Raw genomic sequence first — 19908 nt, forward strand, 5'->3', positions numbered from 1 at the left:
GTCAGTCTCCGCCTTCTTCTGAAGTGCTGCACCACCCAAATATATGTGCCCGAGGGCTGTATGACCTTCAAGGAGATATGTTTGGGTGTCACAGAGTGCTTCAGAGGGAAGGGGAGATAGCGAAAATTGCCCCCCTCTGCACAAGTGCCTACACTGCTTTAGTTTGGAATAAAGTACATGTTATTGGTCTGGATGTCAGCCACTATATCATATTTGCACAAACAGAAGATGACCTTGAATTTAAGACAACCCCCTTAAAAAATAAAGGTTACATGCAAGTTATACTTGTATTTACCCAAAAGGAACAGCAGTCTGAATTTAAGATGACTGCCCCCGTGCCCCCCCCCATTCTATCATCAAAGAACTTGGGGGAAACTGAGTATTGGATTCAGGTAAATACAGTCTTATAGGCCCCCAAAGGCTGCTCAGAAGAGATTCACATTTTAAGAAAAATCAGGAATGCATCTGTGGGGTGGTGGTTGTGTTTTTTTGAGTGCTTCTCCAAGTAAAAATGCCCTTCTTGTTGAAAATCGTATGACAGAGAACAGACAGAGGTTCAGTACAGCATTCTACTTGACATGTTAATTTTACATAAATTGCAGAGATTTTTGTTTGTGTGCATGAGAAAGCACTCGAATGTAGTGTCCCCTACCTGCATTTTGAAGTGCTACAATCCCAGACATTTGCACAAATTTTGCACAACTATTTAGGAGGGTGCCTTTATTAGCAGATCTGTCAAATAGCAATGGCACAGAGGTGAAGAGGTCATCTCTATGGTAGGGAGACCCAAGCAGTTAATCCTTTTGTATTGTAACTGTAATGCCCTTTGAGTGAAGGCCTTTGCACTGATGGGTGATGGAATATATGGTGTTGGAAGCAGTGCAAACAGCTGCAGAAGGGGCCTTAGCAACTGCTGTACAGGCTCTACAGTGCAGAGGGAAGCAAGAGGAGCCATCAGAGAAGTGAACTTTCCACTACATCCCCGTGCTGCAGGGGTGGGAGAACGCTCATACCCTAGGGCTCCCCTAAAATTGTTAAGTCTCCAAGTCAAGCTTAATCTGGCCTAATGATTACTCCCACCTTCCCTACCAATGGCAGCCAAGCCAAAACTTGACTCACCCCACTGTTGACCTAGTTACTCTTTGTTGTAAGCAGATGTAATGAGAGACATTCATTGGACATAGAAAACTACACTTCCTAGAAACTCAAATCCAGGGCCAAATGTTAACAGCAAAGCCACAGCATGATACTCTACTATGTGCAGCTGCATGACCTCATACAGAATCTATTACAAACGCTTCTATGCTCTCAAGAAATTATGACCTCCCGGCTAACCTTCTAGGACTAGAGCTGTGAAAATTTCTGGCATAGGAAAGGGAGGCTTCTTATACTATTCCAGTCTGACTGACATCAACGGCGCTTCGCACTACTGTGTAAAGGATTACTGAAATTGTTGCTTTGGGATCAGCATGAGGATTGTGCATTTCTTACCCTATGTACAAAATCTGAATTTCTTAATCATGTTCATGGAAAATGCTTACTTATATACCCAGGCAAACAAGAATATATATCTTTCCTAAAGGGCTCAGAGCAGCTTGAACATGGTTCCCCATGTTTCAATGGTATAGCAATGTCAGAGAGAGCCCATATTTGGATGTGGAATCCTCAGTCACCTGTGATCATGCCACACACTGCTCGTGTTGCTCCCTCACAAGGCTCCTCCCAGCCCATCTGGGGCTTTCCTGATTCCCACCAGCCAGAAGGGGCCTGGCAAGGGGGTGGTGGGAGCAGAGCATGAGGGAGTGCATGAGGAGTGAGCCAGTTAGGCAGCAGGACTGGATGGCCAGCTGGTTGGGAGGGAGGGAGGGGAGGGGAGGGGAGCGAGGTGACCCCAGAGGCAGGGTGGGCTCTTTGGACATGCCTGCCCAATTATAGCTCCACCCCTTCTATAGTTCCAGGGGCAGATTACAGGCCATACCTGCTTATCTTGTATCCTGTGTACTCACACTATGACTGACATCCAGGTAAAGAAATTGTAGGCAACTAATGTAGGAAACTAATCAGATGGGCTTTAATTGATTAATTAATTGATTATATCTGCATAAATGTACATGGGACCCAACAGTCTATTCAAATAAAAAGAAGCATGCTTCCTTTGTTTTTAGACAATGCTTGTCTATGTTGCCGCAGGAACCCTTAGGAGATGCATTACCTCCTTCATGAGAGTGGAAGTGGAATGCCTCTTTTTAGATGGTGCTGCCATTCGTAGTTTTTATAAGTACATATTTTAAAAATGATTCATTTTTTATTTTTTTAAAAAGGTGTCGTCCAATTAAGCAGGGGTGGCCTTTGGTCAATTAAAAGAGGGTTTAAGCTATTAATTTACCCAGTTCGTCAATTAAAGGTTGAAGTCTTTCAACCTTTAGGAGAGGAGAGCTGGTCTTGTGGTAGCAAGCATAACTTGTCCCCTTAGCTAAGCAGGGTCTGCCCTGGTTGAATATGAATGGGAGACTAGAAGTATTAGCACTGTAAGATCTTCCCCTTAGGGGATGGAGCTGCTCTGGGAAGAGCATCTAGGTTCCAAGTTCCCTCCCTGGCTTCTCCAAGATAGGGCTGAGAGAGATTCCTGCTGCCTGCAACCTTGGAGAAGCCACTGCCACGCTGTGAAGACAATACTGAGCTAGATAGACCAATGGTCTGACTCAGTATATGGCAGCTTCCTATGTTCCTATGTCCTAATTCTTACCATTCACTGCCCCAAGGGGATAAGGCAACGAACAGGGAGAAGGAACCTTAGAACTCTCTCCAGAGTACCGAGTTTCCATGGCCAACGTTGATCCTCCTTCAAAAAGGCAGAGGATTTGTTCTTAAGCACGAATAATATTCAAGTTATGTTTAATTTGGCAGAAGAGATTATTCTTCATTCTTTCCCCCACTCCACTTTGCATTCCTTGCTAATCCCGTATCTGCATGTTCTCCTAAAATGAACTCTGTTGGATCAGACCAAAGCATGTCTTTTTGGGCATTCTGTCTCCACCAGCGGCCAGTCAGATGCCTCTGGGCAGCTCGCAAGCAGGGCATGAAGTCAACAGTCCTCCCCTATTGTTTGGAATTTAGAGATGTATCTATATACTCTCTCTTTTGTACTTAAATCTTAGATTTGTTCAGACCTCTATGAGACTGGCTGGGCTAGTGCAGGACTTTCAAACACAGAAGCCCATTTCACATTTTTTGAAAGAGTGAAAAAAAGGAAGCAACTGTTGGTGGGACTGCCGTTTCCATGCGTATGCGATTCTCTTATTGACACAGGTGCGGATGCCTTGCCTATGTTGGCACAGGGCAGCGCCAGGTCTCTGGTTACTTTCTTTTTTGCCACCAACAGTGCAGAGCTGCCGGTTCACTGTTTTAGGTTTTGGCAGGAGAGAAGTCTGATGCACTGTATAAAGCTCAGAAGCTATGGTTGGACAGAAATGATAATTTTATCTGGAAAAATTCATCAAAATAGCACACCTTCTGAGAGAATGAACATGGAGAACAACTCCCATGGAGGACAAAGAATACTCGCACATGATGTCTCCAACTGATCTCACTATGAATAACTGTATGTCCATCTCTCAAAGCCAATCCTTACCCCGAAGTTACGGATCTGGCTTGCCAACTTCCCGCACCAGTCTTGTTCTAACAAAATGATTTGCTCTTACACAGGATTCCCAATGGTCATCCCATTAGGATTCATCCCATTCCATTGTGACTCTGTGCCATAGCCAGGCCAGAAGCCAGGATGGAAAGGATGTAAGTAATCAGATTCATCCAGGGCTGCCTGGAGCGGAGGCAGTACCTTGCCCAAGAAGGGGAGGTTAGAAACTGGTCAAAAGTTATTTACATCAGCTGGGTCCAATGAGGGCTTTTTAAAAGGAGGGACCTGACTGCCTCCTACAGTGAGAGAGCACCACCCCTTGCTTCAGAGGCACATTCACTACCCCTACCACCCATGGACCCAATCCCTCCCTAACAGCCTTCACCCACTGCCAGAAACCCAACTGTCTTTATGCACCAGTGGCACTCTTCCACAGCAGTCTCTGTACAACCCGGGCACACACATGGCCTCCCTGCATGCATGGTGGCCATATGCATGCCAGTGTTGTGTGGGGGCAGCTGGGGGAGAGTGACACTGGTGCTCAAAGATAGCTGTGAGGAGGTGGCAGTGAGCAGTGGAGTAGCAGGTGTGCACCTGCTCTCCTCCATTTTAAAAGGGCAAGGGATGTGTTCTGAATCACAATTCAAATTTTGTGTGATTCGTGCACATCCCTAAAGGGCCCTAAAGGGCCCTTATACAAAACAATTGCCCTTAAACAAAACTACGGTGCAGCCACACCTGGAGTACTGCGTACAATTCTGGTCACCACATCTAAAGAAGGACATTGTAGAACTGGAAAAGGTGCAGAAGAGGGCAACCAAGAGGGCAGAAGAGGGCAACCAAGATGATCAGGGGCCTAGAGCACCTTCCTTATGAGGCAAGGCTACAGCACCGGGGGCTATTTAGTTTAGAAAAAGGAGAACTGCAGGGAGACATGATGGAGGTCTATAAAATCACGCATGGTTTTTATGCACCAGTGGCACTCTTCCACAGCACTCTTCTCCCTCTCACATAACACTAGAACCAGGGGTCATCCCATGAAATTGATTGCCAGGAAATCTAGGACCAACAAACCAAAGTAGTTTTTCACACAACAAATAATCAATTTGTGGAATTCTCTGCCACAAGATGTGTTGACAGCCAACAACCTGGATGGCTTTAAGAGGGGTTTGGATAACTTTGTGGAGGAGAGGTCTATCATCAGCTACTAGTTGGAAGGCTAAAGGCCACCTCCAGCCTCAAAGGCAGGATGCCTCTAAGAACCGGTTGCAGAGCAGTAACAGCAAGAGGAAGGGCATGCACTCAACCCCTGCCAGTGGCTTCCAGTGGCATCTGGTGGGGCACTGTGTGAAACAGGACACTGGACTAGATGGGCCTTGGGCCTGATCCAGCAGGGCTGTTCTTATGTTCTTATGAAGCCCTGAGCAGTTAGTTGAGTATTTTGCCTTCAGAGCTGATGCTCAGCCTTAGCATGGTGTCACCTCCATTCCTGTGGATTCAGGGTTACAGAGGGAGTACTAAGTAACATCACTGTTAACATCACTGCAGGAACATACATGGGGGCATTGCATCCCCAGAGCTCCAGGTTTCCTCCATGGAAGGGGCTGGAGAAGAGGCACCAAGCTCTGGCTGCTCTGGGTTTATCAGCTCTAAGAGGCTATGACTGGGGCTAGTGGTCTCAGTTGGGGTGTCCTCCTCCTCCTCTTCTTCCTCAAGGCTTGGACTCCTGTAGGTCAGAGTCTGGCTGGATCCTGACACTTGATTTAGCATGGTGAGTTATGAGAGCTCTTCCCAGTTTGTGTGTGTGTGTGTGTGGTGGTGGTGGTGTTGTGGGGGTGGGGGACACCAAGGTAGCTCACAGCAGTTCATGCATCTCTGCCATGACTGATTGAGGGAGAAAATGTGCTGATTCCTCCCCATATGGCTGTTATGATCTCTCTGGTACTAAACTGAGTTCTAAAGGAAACAGAGAGAAGTACACTCACCATAATGCTTTTCATCCCCCAACTATGGCAAACATCTGTGATGCCAATTCTGGGATCAAACTAGAAAGAAGATATAAAGCTGCTTTGAAGACTGTTAACTTCAAACCTTTCTATAAAAGTAATGATAAAAGAATTTCATTGTTGTACATGACAGAGGTGATGTTCAGCTAACCTAAGCTGACAGATGATTCCTACAGGATCTTTAAAATTAAAATAGGAGCCACATTCCTTATTCAGTTGCAGGATGGCAAATTCTGATTGGCTTATGGCTTCTTCCCAACTGTTGGCAACACAGGTGCAGGGAATCGAGTGCTATCAATGCCCAAGACAGAAGGCCCACTCATTCATGAAGCAGTATGATGGTCCTATGCTAGGAGCAACGCTGGAATGCAATTTATTTTTTTATTTAGTTATTGCCAGAATTAGTATTCCCAGTTTTTAACTCAGGCAAGCTCTCAAAGCAGGAAACTAAAAATACTATAAAAACCACCCCCAATACAAGATTAGAATAACATAAAATAATAATAAAAAGCAGATAAAAGAATGTAGAAACTGCAGACAAAATAACAGGATGACAACCAGCAGTAAACATAATTATGTATGTTAGACGCTTTTGTACTTTTGTGCTGGAGAAGACTTTTGAGGATACCATGGACAGCCAGGAAAACAAACCAATGGATCATAGAACAAATCAAACTAGGATTTTCACTCGAGGCACAAATGACCAGGCTCAAACTATCATACAATGGACACACTGAAGACAGACCGTCATGGAGAGAATCTATCTATGTGGTCACTAAGTCGACACTGACTTGATGGCACTTAATCAATCAATCATATAGCACAATACCTCTTCAAGAAAAGGCTTTGGCAAATAAACAAGATTTCTTCCCGGCATCTTAAACGTAACAACAAAGGCACGAGGTGGACCTCTCTGGAAAGGGCATTCTGTATAGGTTGTCACTACCAAAAATGCCTTCTCACCAGCTGTCACCTAACTCACCCCAGAAGGGCATGAATACCCCGAGGGAAGACCTCAGGTAATCTCAATACCCAGGCCGGTTTGTGTGGGACTCAGCAGGTCTTCAGATATACAGTCAAAGGCATAACATTGTGGAGAAATGTTGTCTCCTATAGACACATAGGGAGTGCCTCCAAGAGCTGGCAAAACACCAGGTTCTTTTCAGAGCAGTTGCTATAGGGTGGCTTCATTTTGTCTTGCTACTGAAGGAAGAAGACATGCAGGTGTAGCAATGGGGAGGAAGAGATGGAGGCTGCTGGTGGTGATGATGGCGGGGAGAATGGACTTTTCTCATCCAAAGTAGTGAAAAGGCTACAGTCATCCCTACAGGACAGAATATTTATGTCCCTGTGGCATGTCCACTTGGAGGACAAGGGGTGTTGTTCATTGGCTCAGAGCTTCTTTTAAATCCTCCACTTATGCTTTCTAGGGATGTGCATGGAACTGTTTGGTGCTCCATTCTAGGAGTGCTGAACCTGTTCCATGGACTGGCATTCGAGCTGGTTCAAAGGTGGAGGGGGGATCTTTTTAAGTACGGGGGAGGGTGCTCTTACCCCTCCCGCCACATTTCCTCTGCCAGCGTTGTATTTGCAATTGTTCAAGCGGGGCGGCAGCGTACCTCCATGCTGCCCCGTTGCTTCCTCAGACCGGAAGGAAGCAACGGTCCCAGGAAGCAACGGGGCGGAAGGGAGGTACACTGCCACCCTGCCAGACTGTATGCAAATACTGCGTTGATGGGGGAAACATGGCGGGAGAGGTAAGAGCACCATCTTAATCCTTAAAGAGATCCCCCCCACACCTTTGGACCAGCAGGCGCCAGTTCTGTGCACATCCCTAATACTTTCTTCTGGATTTAGTACAGTGTTCCAAGGCAAAGAAAAAGAAATAAGAGGTGAAGGAGACCAGCAAACCACCTGGTCCCTGGCCCAATGTTCTGCTCAGCATGTGAATTCAGAGAAAGATGTCGGGATAGCTGTGCCTCTGAGTTGCAATATCTTCCTTCCAGGTACCATCAGTGCTGCTGCTAACATCTAGGCAGTGGTTGAGGGCAGTAGATTGGGCTACCTGTCTGCAGTGATGTCTGACCATTTGATTGGCAGGTCAGAGAACTGGCACAAAGGGCAAAAAAAATTATTTATGCATGTATCTCTCAAAGCAAGAAGGTAGGACATTGACTTTCAGATGTCCCAAGTTCAGCCCATATGCTAATGGCCTGGGTATGGGCAGGTTCAGCCTGGAAAACCACACACACAAAATGCCACTCCTTTTTATGTCCTACATATGTTCTGGTTTAAGTCAGCTAGTATGAAGCACAAGACCACACAGAAAGTCAAGCAATCAGATAAGGAAGTTGTGTTACACAAATAGGTCTTGGCTACCACTTGGCAAATGCAACACTTAAGAAGAGGCATTTCAAGATGAAAAGTGCAGTGCAATCATCTTATGACTAATTATGGAGGGCAACTGTGTAGTTTGCCACTTGGCACATTATAAGTTGCTTTAAAAACAGCCCAGGTCATTACCTCCCTATTCTTTTCAGAAAGATACACTTTACTTATACACTGAGCACCAGCAACCATGAAAAGATAGTTTGTTGATATACAAACTCCCTGTCTCTATGTACCAGGCAGACTTTACAAAGTCGGAACTACAAAAAATATTTTGCTTACATAAAGTTACTAGGCTGGAGGCTGAAGCAACAATTTGTCTTTAAAGCTGGACTGTACTACCTTGATCTATAGCTTTTTTAGTCCACTTCCTATTATGTTTTACTACAAAAATGCCCATCATGATGACAGGTTGGGTGTGTGTGGAGGGAGGATCTACTGCATATATTGTACCTTTGAACCAGGTCCATGGAAGTAGAAGCAGGCCAGGGCACTTTTAGGCATGGGCCTGGGGGCCTAGGTCTATGTGCTCCCTCTCCTAGAGGGCCCCATGATTTTCCTCAAGGAAAAAGAGGGCCCCTTTTATGTTTCTAGAATGGCTTGAACTAGAGGTTTGAAATTTGGCACAGATATACGACAGGTTATCGGGACTCTGTGCAAAGATTTTGTAGCAGGTCAGTTCACAGGTCAGTTGATTTTCACTCACCTTTCACCCCCTTTCATATTTCTGGAATGGCTTGACCTAGAGTTCTGAAATGACTCAGATGTAGGACAGATTAGTAAGACTCTTTGTATTAATTTTGAAGGAGATTGTTAGATCTGTTGGTTTTTAATATTTTGAATCATATTTCAATTTTTAATGATATTTTTAAAAAAACTTCAAAAAAGCCAAAGTCCTTTAAGGGCTTATGTAATAACAGAAAACTACAACAACTTCTGGAAGTGAACCCCTCCTTGGACCATCATTCCACCCTCATGTGAAAGAATCAGCCTTTTGTCTTCATAAAAAAAGTGCAACATGTCCTTCCTTTCCCAACCCTTTACATTTCCAGAATGGCTGGGCTTGGAGTTCTGAAACTGGGCAAATGTGTAGTCCAAGATGGCAGGACTCTGTGTATTTTTATTTCAAGGAAATTGGTAAATCCTGTGATTTTTAATGAATTTCCACCCTACAACAGTAAAGCTGCCAGAAAGAGTTCTCTCTATCCATAGTGTACTTTACATCTAGTGGAAATGGAACTAACCATTACATCTGAACAAACATTTTTTTAAACAAATGCACTATGCTCAAGTACGTCTGTGATCCAAAAGGTCTTCATGAGAACTGTAAAGAAAGGGGCATGTGTTGTGGGATTTTAATTTTTAATTTCCCCCCTTATGAATGTACTATATGTCCAAGTTGGTTTTATATTTGAATTGTGGAGCAAGGGACACATGTTGTGTTCCAGTTAGTTTGTGAATGCTCAAGAAGTTATGTAAATCTATTGGGGCTTGCATAGCCTTTTGTTGTTGTTGTTGTTGCAAGTGCACTCTGACCCAGATCTGAGGGTTTATGGTAAATGATCATGAAGATGTATGGATCCCTTGGGGGTTGTGTTTTCCTCCCCACCCCCATGCCCTCTGGCCTAAGCCTATGGGTGTGTGTGAGTGTGCGTGTGTATACACACACACACTCACACATATACATGGAAAGGATTGTAGAAAGGAGACCTAACAAATTGCGCAAACCATCACACAATATCCTTAATTTCACATGCTAGCAAAATAATGCTCAGGATCATGCCCTATGTGGAAAGGGAAATGCCGGATGTTCAAGCTGGTTTCAGAAAAGGCTGAGGAACAAGAAGAGACATCATTGCTGATGCATGCTGGATAATTGAGAAAGCCAAAGAATACCAGAAAGAAGTCCATATGTGCTTTATTGACTACAGGAAAGCCTTCGATTGCATCAACCATGTCAAGTTGTGGAATATCCTTAGGAAAATGGGCATCCCAGAACACCTCATTGTTCTCATGAGAAACCTATACACAGGACAGGCAGCCGTAGTCCAGACAGAATATGGTGAAACAGAATGGTTCCATATCAGCAAAGGAGTAAGGCAAGGCTGGATACTTTCTCCTCCTTTATTCAATTTATATGCTGAACATATACTGAGAGAATCTGGATCTTAAAGGCCAAGTGGAAGACATCCTGGAGAGAATCTATCTATGTGGTCACTGAGAGTTGACACCAGCTTGATGGCACTTAATCAATAAATCAATAAATTAGTGATGAGTGCCCTCAGCCCCCTGTTAATTTAGTAATGGTATCATGATTAGTTTATCAGCTTGGCACCCCTTTCAGGTAGGTGCCTGGGGCAACTGCTTGGTTCACCAAGTCACCAAGGTGACTTTCAGACCAATTGTGGGGTACAGTTGTATAAGTGTGCAGAGTGCTTCCTGAAGTATAAGAGCAACCACTGTAATCAATCATGGACTTCAAGGGAAGCCTTGTTTGCCAATGGACAACAGAAGGGGCCCTTGCATGACTACCGCCCAAGCAGTCAAATGGGATTTGGTTGCTCTGTTTGCTCTCCTGTGTTTTAACTTTCATTCTTGGCTCCATATGTTGAAATGCCTTGAGGCCAGAAAAGTATGAAAATCTGTTTGTTTCAAAGACTTGACGTGGTTTTTTTAGGCAAGTCTCCCAGCCCAGGTGTGAGTCCCTTTTCTCTCTCCCTCCCCTGTTGTTTACTATTCAGACAAGGGTCAGAAAACATTCTCATGGTTGACACATTTTTCATATAATCCAAATAGTTTCTCTCTCTGGCCCTTTGGCTATTTGGCCGTATTTTATATTTATTTACTTATAGTGAAAGAAAGCAAAAAACCCCAACAGAACTGAAAAGTTCGCTGACGGGGGAGAAAGAATGGCAAGAGAAGCTGAAATGAGTGATAGCTTATGTGAAGTGCCATGTACATTCCGCACATTCTGTCAAATGCTCGGAGCTGCCAGACATGATGTATGCAGTTCACCTGTCAATGTTTGATGGAAAGGCAAATCTGTCACGCTGAGGCTTTTCGGCTGCACCACAGACCTTTCGCCCTTTCCTCCCCTTGAATTTCCCACCAAGCGTCCCAGGCCTTTGAAATATTTCCAGTTAAGGATCCCCTCGAGTCCTGTTTGCCGTTCAGCATTTTAACACCTGTGCTTGACAATGCCGCAGAGGAAACTCCTATTTGCTCTCTTTCGTCTCCCTTAAGCATGATCTTCCTCTCGCTTCTTTTCTAGGGTTCATCATCACCAAGGATCTACTAATCTCCAATAGATTTCAGCTCCCTTTGCACGTTCAACATTTCTACATGGGAAAGCAGTAAGGAAGGGCAACAAGGTGTGCTGTTGGTGCGCAGTATTTTGGCAGGGGTAAGGAGACCGAACCAATCATTGGGAAACATACTCATAATGTGATGGCATCTAATCTAATACAGATTTGATTAGATTACTCAATGAACTGCACATAGGACTGCTCATGATAAATACTTAAAAACGATAGTTTGTACAAGATGCTGCTACATATAGTTGGCCAGGAGTTCAGTTTTTGGAGCATATTAAACTGGTTTTGCTTGATCTGCACTGTTCCCAGAGTTTTCAGACTCAATCCAAGGACTGGTTATAACCTGTAGAACTAAGAATGGCTTGGATCTGGGGTGTCAGAAGGACTACTACTACCACCTACTACTACAAATATTTATATAATGCTTCTCAACAAAAGTTCTCAAAGCAGTTTACATGATTGATGACAGACAGTCAGAGACAGACAGATATGCCTCCCTGTTCCAAAAGGGCTCACAATCTAAAAAGAAACATAGGGTAAACACCAGCAACAATCACTGGAGGGATGCTGTGATGGGATTAAATAGGGACAGTTGCTTTCTCCCTGCTAGATGTAAGAGATTCACCACTTTAAAAGGTGCCTCTTGCCCAGTTAGCAAGGTTAGCACCTAACTCCATGTGAGTCTGCATATTTGCTGAGGTAATCTGAGAAGACTGTATTCTGGATTTTGCCAATGTATGAAGAAAAATTGGGTACTTGGGGCAAGGACTTCTTTGTGGCTTCCCTTAGCTTGCAAAACTCCTTCCGCAGTGAGTCTATGCTAGCCCCTTCAACCTTGTCTTCAGAAGGATAATCAAGCCTACCCCCCCTTTTGGGGAGGGGGCAGTGTCAGAGGTTAATCATTCTGAAAATGTAATGCTCAGATATTACATATATACTGTTTGGTTATTATTCATATGTGCTTTTGTTTATGAATGATGCCAGTTAGTCATTTTAATTTCGATGTCAGTTTGGTGTATTCTTTTTCTATTTGTTTATAAATTAAACCAATTTTTAAAATCTGCATGGAGGACCCATCCACATAGGAAATGGCGCACAACCCACATGCAGATGGCTACATGTGATTATTGCAGTCAAGTTATTGGCTGCATAGTATGAGTATAAGAACTTGCAGCTAATTGTGAATTGTAACTTGTAAATTATCTAGAGACATTTGGATTGGGCAGTATAGATATGTAACAAACAAATTTCCAGCACGTCTAAATGCAACAAAAACTCATCACATCCAAGGTCTTGGACATGTCCAGTGGGTGATTTTTTGGGGAGGTGGGGTGGGATTCTTTTCTTTAAATAGAAAGCCATTCTGCACAACAATCCTCTCAGTTTGAAAAGCGGTTTGCCACATCACATGGAGATGCTGTTCAGTACATAACCTCTCCCCCTAGCTAATCAGGGTCCACCCCGGTTGCATTTGAATGGGAGATCACTTGTGAGCACTGTAAGATACTCCCCGCATGGGATGGAGCCACTCTGGGAAGAGCATAAGATTTCAAGTTCCCTCTCCGGCTTCTCCAGGATAGGATAAGATTTTTTTTTTTTTAATAGGACAAGATTTTTTTATTGAACCAACAAACTACTAAAGCATACAGTACGTTGCCAAAGCACAATTATATACAAAGTGGTGCTTTGTACATCACATATCTACAAAGATTAATACACAAGGATTTGGAAACCCACAAGGTTATGAAATATATGCAGGTAGTACTGTAACTCGGGGATGGGGGATTACAAGGCACATCAGGTAATTGGGGGGGTGTTGTTTACGTCCAATGTCCATTTCCATAATTTGTCCCATTGCTGTTTAGAAGAGATACTCTTGACTTTGTGCACATAACCATACAAGCTTTTCCAGAAGAGATTTACTGTCTCATCTGCGTGAACCTCTTGGTCGCGTCTTCCCTCCCTATTCCTATGCAGGAGCATTGCATAAATGACATACAGGTTTACTAACCTGATTACGAGAAGGGGAACGTTCCAATTCTCTAGTATGAGGGCACCCGTTCCGTCCCGTTTCCTTGAAGGTTTCTTTCTGGGATCTCGAAAGGAGGTTCTATCACTCAAACCCAAGGTTAGTTCTTCCCAAGTCTGTTTTTCCAAATCAGGCCACTCTAACAGCTTGCTTACTCCCTGCCACACTCTTTTGGCTACCACACACTCTTTTAAGAAATGTGAATGGGTTTCCCTGAATGTTTTGCCTAGCTCACTAGCTTTCTGTTTGCAGGTGATTTTAGGACACTCTTGCTGGTCCTCTGGGAGCCATGGCTTAGCCACATTAAGTGGTAGTACTTGGTGGTATAAGCGCCACCTTGTTTCCCATAAATGGAAAGGGACTTTTTTCTCCTTAAAGAGAGCGATAGGGTGATCGGGTTGCAACAAGTACTGTGAAGTGCGGTGTTCGTAGCGTTTACGTTCTAAATCAAGTTTTAAGAAACCCACTTCTAGAATCTCTCCATAAATTGTTTTCCTTAGCTGCTTAACTGAGGAGGATCCTTTAAATAGATCTGGTTCAACCTTCCATTTTTTAAGTGTGAACAGCAAATCTCTCAAGTAGTCTGGGTGTTCTCTTTTTAATACTTGTGTGATATTACCACTGAAAGATCCTTTCCCCCACCATGCTATGCCCCATGCTGACTTGCGCCAACGCAGAGCGAAAAGCGAGACCCAGGTTTTTTTGCAGGAGGATAGGGCTGAGAGAGATTCCTGCCTGCAACCTTAGAGAAGCTGCTGCCATTCTGTGTAGATCAGGCTTCCCCAACCTGCAGTGCTCCAGATGTTGCTGAACTACAATTCCCTTCACCCCCAGCTACAACTTATTGTGGCTGGGATGATGGGAATTGTAGTTCTGCAACATCTGGAGGGCTGCAGGTTGGGGAAGCCTGGTATAGATAATACTGAGCTAGATTGACCAATTGTCTGACTTAGTAGAAGGCAGCTTCCTATGTTCCTGTGTTCCTATGTTCCAAAGTCTCCTTTGGTGCACAAAACAAAATCCAATTTGGTGCACAGATATTGTTATAGGCTGATCTACAGAAGGGACAAGCATCATTTCTTACATTGAAATGCCTAGAAGTTAGCTGAAAGCAAGCACTCCTTGAATTAGTAATTTCTGGTTCCAATTTGATGTTGATTGATTGTGAAACTCTATATAAGCCATGTGGCAAAAAGGCTTAAAGTCTTGTACTGTTTGCATTTTCCAGCAGTCATTCTGAACTAGTTGTGTAATTCTGCATGGGCTTAAGAGACAGCCCAAGATAGGCATCCATCTTCGGTATCTTGTTAATGCTTTAGTCAATCAACATAAATCTCAGCAAAAGCATAGCAGGAAGCTTTTCACATGGGACATTTGAAGCCCTTTAACTCGCAACTCCTCTGGAATGGAAGGGGTGCATTCACATATCAGCTAGATTTACCCCAAAGTCCCTGCAAGTTATTGGGAAGCAGTTCACAGACAATTCGAGTTTTTCACTGCACATTAGAGTATAGCCTGATTTCGATTTGGGGTAAACTTCAAGTTCGCCTCCCCGTAAACTTGCGGTAAAACCTGCTATGTGTAAAAGTCACTAATCTCATGTGAGTGAACATCACACTGCAGGCTAATCATTGATCTATATAAAACAAAGTGCTCTGAACTATTCCAAGTGTCGTTCAATACTGAGTTATAAGCATTTGGTTGTTTAGCAGGTTGGCTAAAGAGAAATAAACAGTAATAACAAAGTTACTTTGGCTCTGGGGCATTACGGAGCCATTTATACCATTGCTTTATATCACTGCATTTATTTATGTATTTATTTCATATAACAGGGTTGCTTTCAATCAATCAATCAATCAAACAATTAATTAAGTTTAAATTAATTTTTAAGATTAAAAATTTCAAATTTAACAGAAAGCTCTCTTCACCAGCTTTATAAAATTCAAGAGGAACGATGTGTGATTAACTTCTGGAGCAGAGAGATTTATCGTTGAAGTGCTAGTTTGGACCCTGGGTTCTCCACCTTAAGTCCACAGATGTTGTTGGACTAAACCCCAACTAGCCACAATGGCCAAAGTCTGAGAAAAGATTGACAACCTTTGCTCTAGAGCAATCCACTATAGGGGCACTCTCAATAGAATTTCCTTGGATGATCTTAATGAATGTGGAGGGATATATGGAAGAAGGCATCCTTTTGGAGAAATAGGGGCCAGATCATAAAGGGCTATAAGGGTCAACACAAGCATCTTGAATTGAACCCAGAAATCAGTGGGTAACTGATTTAGTACAGAACATAAGTCCTCTGTTGTCTACTATAGCTAAAATGTTGGCTGCCATATTCTGGACAGCCAAGTGTAGTTTCTGAATTGTCTTCAAGGGCAGTCCCATGTAGAATAGTCTTTGTGCAGCATGTCAGCCACTGTTAAGAAGCTCTCCTAGTGTTCAACTGAAATCTACCCTCCTGTAACTTAAGTCCATTAGATTTGGCCCTACTTTTGGGGGTCTTTGCCTCAGAAGAAGTCTTCGCCTTCTTCTGTGTGACAACCCTTCAGGTATAGTATTTGAAAAGTGCTTGGCCACAATATAATTTCCATTAAACTACATGAAACTTGCAGTCCTATCCTAACCATTTAGGTTAGCAATCCATTTAATGACAGTGGCCTGGCATCAGTGGCAAAGAGATGGCATGAGTGGCCCATGTCCTCATGGGTGGCCGTCCTGTGGTGGTGGTGGCGAGTTCTCTACCCCAGCAGCCCCCAGTGGCAGCGATGTTGGAGGCATGGCGGGGGCAGCCTCCCTGCCCCCAGTAACGGTGGAGGCATGCTCCTGCTGCCCACACTCAAGCTGGCTCTGACCCCAACCAGCTGGAAAGCAGCAGCAGGCTGCAGAAGCACCACCACCACATTGGGGATGGGCAGCATGGTGCCACCGTGAAGAACAGCACAGCAGCAGGTGGCTGGCCAGCAGGGGAAGGGAGGCAGGGGGAGGCAAGTGAAGCAGCCACCTTGTAGGGTGAGGCAGCTGTGGAGGTAGGGTGGCATGGGTTCTGCAGACCCATTCACCTTCTTGTAGCTCCGCCCCTGCTTGGCATCCAGACTAATGTTGCACTAGTGAAAACAGGTTGCACTATCTAGTTCTGCTAAGCCGGGAGCTTGAGTTCCTGACTTGTGTTGCACCAGTGCAACATGGTGCACTTGTGCTACCTGTGACATGCCTCCTGCTCTGCATATACATTGCTCCTCAGTCCATATACATTGCAGGGAATTATGCAAACTTATCCGCTGTCCTTGTTGCACAAGCACGTTTGTGTAAGCGGATTGAGAGTGCAAGATATTGCACGACTCAGTGACATGACCTTTGTGTACGTACACAACTTTGTTCATTGCCCTAGTGCAGCATTAGTCTGGATGTCATCCAGCGTGACCTGCTCCTAAGTAGGTCCAAAGTCTCTTTGACTGCAGCATATAACATTTAGCTGCACACTGCACTCCCTGAGATTAATGTGGTATTTAGTTTCACTTTTGCAGAATTGCACCATTTGTCCGGGAGAGTATTGGGCAGAGGGAAGCCAGCAAAACCAGTCCCATAATTTGTAGTTCAGCTCAAGCTGTAATTATGATCCAGTGTCCAATATATGAAAGGCATTTGCGGTAGGGGTGTGCAAGAACCGTTCGATGTAGAACCGGTTCATATTGAACCAGACCAGTTCAGCGGTTCAATCACAGATTGAACTGTGGCCGGTTCAGTCTATGATTGAACCGAACCAAGCCCATTTCAAGTGGACCAGTTCCACATTGAAGGGAGATGGGGGGAGGTGGCAAGAAAAGTAATGTAAAGTACTCCTTACTGGCTGGCGTGGCTGCCAGCACTGGTACTGCCGCTCTCCCCATCCCTGGTGCTGCCCAAGTGCACAGAGAAATGTATTTAACAGCAGTGCAGTTGTGGCAACAGTGCTGGGGGTCGGGCAGCACAAGAGGTATTTTTTAAAAAATCAAGGGCCTATTTAGTTACAAGGGAAGAGATGACATAATCGTAGTGAGAGGAAAGAAAGTATAAAATTGAGCAAAGATGTTCTAAATCATGACTGAAAGATGACTCAACCTGTAGTAATAGTCACCGTTCACGTTTTCTCTCACTTTTAAAACACAAATATTGGCTCAGCTTTTATTCTTGTTGCTGTTGGACATATTGGCAACGGACATGAAGTCTTCCCAAGTTGATGCTATTTTCTTTTCAAAGAGAAAAACAGACTATGATAAACAATAATTTTCATTGTAATCTCATTCTTGGGAAAGTCTGGAGCCTTTCATGATGGCTGCCATCTAAGAAGCCTGATGAATATTGAGAAGATTAAGTACTTAAAGGTATAACTGTGAAGGTAACATGAAAACGAAGTTATGGGCTGAAGTATGAGCTGATCAGCTACATTAATCAGACCTTGGATTTTGCAACAAACAGAGGTTTTGCTGGCCCCTGTGTGGAAGACTGACACACCCAATTTCTATACAGATTTCTTAGTTCTGAAAGGTACTTCCTGGTTTACAAGAAGCCAGTCAATAACAAGTAAGAATTTTAGGATGATTTAGAACATCTTTGCTAAATTTTACACTTTCTTTCCTCTCACTATGATTATGTCATCTCTTCCTTTGTAACTAAATAGGCTCTGGTCTACAAAAATTGTAACTAAATAGGCTCTAGTCTTATGCCCATTTTATACTGGCTCCCAGTTTGTTTTTGCACACTATTTGAAGCCCTTAAGAACTTGGGCCCTGGTACTTGAGGGACTGTCTATTTCCATATGAGCCTGTTGTCAGGGGCACACCTAAGTATTTTTGGCACCTGAGGCTGAAAGGCTTTGGAGGCCCCTCCGCTGCGAAGGCCCCTCCGCTGTGAAGGCCCCCCCACTGCAAACCCTCCCCCCTAATTTTTTAAAAAATACCTCTTGTGCTGCCCGGCCCCCGCCACACGCTGCCACTATTCCCCCCTCAACTAGAGCAACTTCAACCACATTTTGACTGAGAACCCCTTGCAATGCAGAGCAATGAGTGAAGCACAAGTTAGTCTCAAGGCCAGACGTGGAACTCATTACAGAAATCCACAAGAAATATTACACACACACACACACACACACACACACACACACACACTGCCACTGTCCATTTCTTGCCACAATACTACCTCACAAACAAAACAAACCACAACTCAAGGCAGGCAGGAAGGCACCCAAGTTCTGCCTTTGTCAATCTGAAATCCAGCAAAACCATATAGTTATAGCAGCAATAGTACAGCATATTATATTCAGTGCTGAGAAAAGAAAACCACAAAGTCAAACCTTCCTTCCTCTTCTTCTGATGTATCCTCTTCAGGCATGGTATAAGGGCTCTCTCTGCCTCCCAGTTCCTTTGAATAAATTTTGAATTTCCTTCCTTTTGTGTTCACTGACCTCTCCCTCCTCCCATCCAATGGGGGCACAGTTACCCCTGACAACACTTGATTTCTATGATAACAAACCAACCAAGAAGAAAGGAGATCACAAGCCAATCAGAAGCCAGTGCCAGAAAACCAATTAGCAAGGTAAAAACAGACCTCCAAAATGGCGGCTGAAACCTTTCATGCAAAACAGGTTTGTTCTGCCCTGAGCTCGAAACAGGCACTTTATTTAAAGGGTGTTTAGTTTTGAGCTTGAAACTCGCAAAACGGTCTGTTTCAAGTTGAAACGTTTCACCATTGAAACATCCTGTACATCCCTACTGAAGTCCATGCATTTTTAATAAAGCCATAGAAATAGAAAGCAAAAAGCTACTAAGTTTATTTATTACTATTAAGACAAAGACTGCCCCTGAGAAGCAGAGCCATCACAGCTCAGAATGCAATCAAGGCCAAGTCCTGCTCAGTTATGTAGATTTGGCACAATAGAGCCCTTTTGTTTTGGGAGCCATTTGAATAACTGTCTCATTCACACATCTTCTCTACATATTGTGCTGGAACCTTCCCCTGGTCTCTTTTGTATTTCTGAGTTTTCCTGCTTTTAGTACCTTACAAGGGGAAAGCCCCATAAAAAGTCTTTGTTGTGGGAGACTGGTGGCCCAAGCTGCCTTCTACTACACAGAAACCAGCCCAGCCAAGTGTCCATGGTGTGCTCAAACCCTTTCCCTCTAGCTGAATCATTGGACTGCTGAGTCCATAAGTTGAAACATTGGACTAGAGATTGCAGTCTGATAGAGCTGAAATCACTATCCCTGAGTGCACCTTGCATGGCCTTGCTGTGGTGAGACCTGCATAAGACTGCCTTGGACATCCTTAGTAGTTAGGCCACTCTCTCTTTTGGCTAGCTATGAGGCCCTGTATCTGACTGCCTGAGAGCCCCGTGATCTCTGGAGTGGAGCACTTGAATCCCAGAATGGCACAACTGAGCCTGGGCTGTGTGGGTTTGCCATGGGCTGACCTCTGCACGGGTTCCTTGAAAAACCCAGTGCTCCCTTTGCCATCTGCGGTCATGCAGTATGCCATCGCCCTTGGAACTTATTAATAACC

General features: G+C 44.1%; 1 long non-coding RNA gene across 1 annotated transcript in view; it reads left to right on the forward strand.

Annotated features, from left to right (window-relative positions):
* LOC128346165 (uncharacterized) overlaps positions 1–19908 on the forward strand; it is a 56182-nt gene that overhangs the window by 24351 nt on the left and 11923 nt on the right. The window contains exon 2 of the long non-coding RNA XR_008316815.1: positions 11303–11434. This is a non-coding gene — a long non-coding RNA (uncharacterized LOC128346165). The remainder of the gene's footprint in view (positions 1–11302; positions 11435–19908) is intronic.

This window comes from Hemicordylus capensis, chromosome 2 (genome assembly GCF_027244095.1).
Source record: "Hemicordylus capensis ecotype Gifberg chromosome 2, rHemCap1.1.pri, whole genome shotgun sequence".
In the NCBI taxonomy this organism is placed as follows: Eukaryota; Metazoa; Chordata; class Lepidosauria; order Squamata; family Cordylidae; genus Hemicordylus; species Hemicordylus capensis.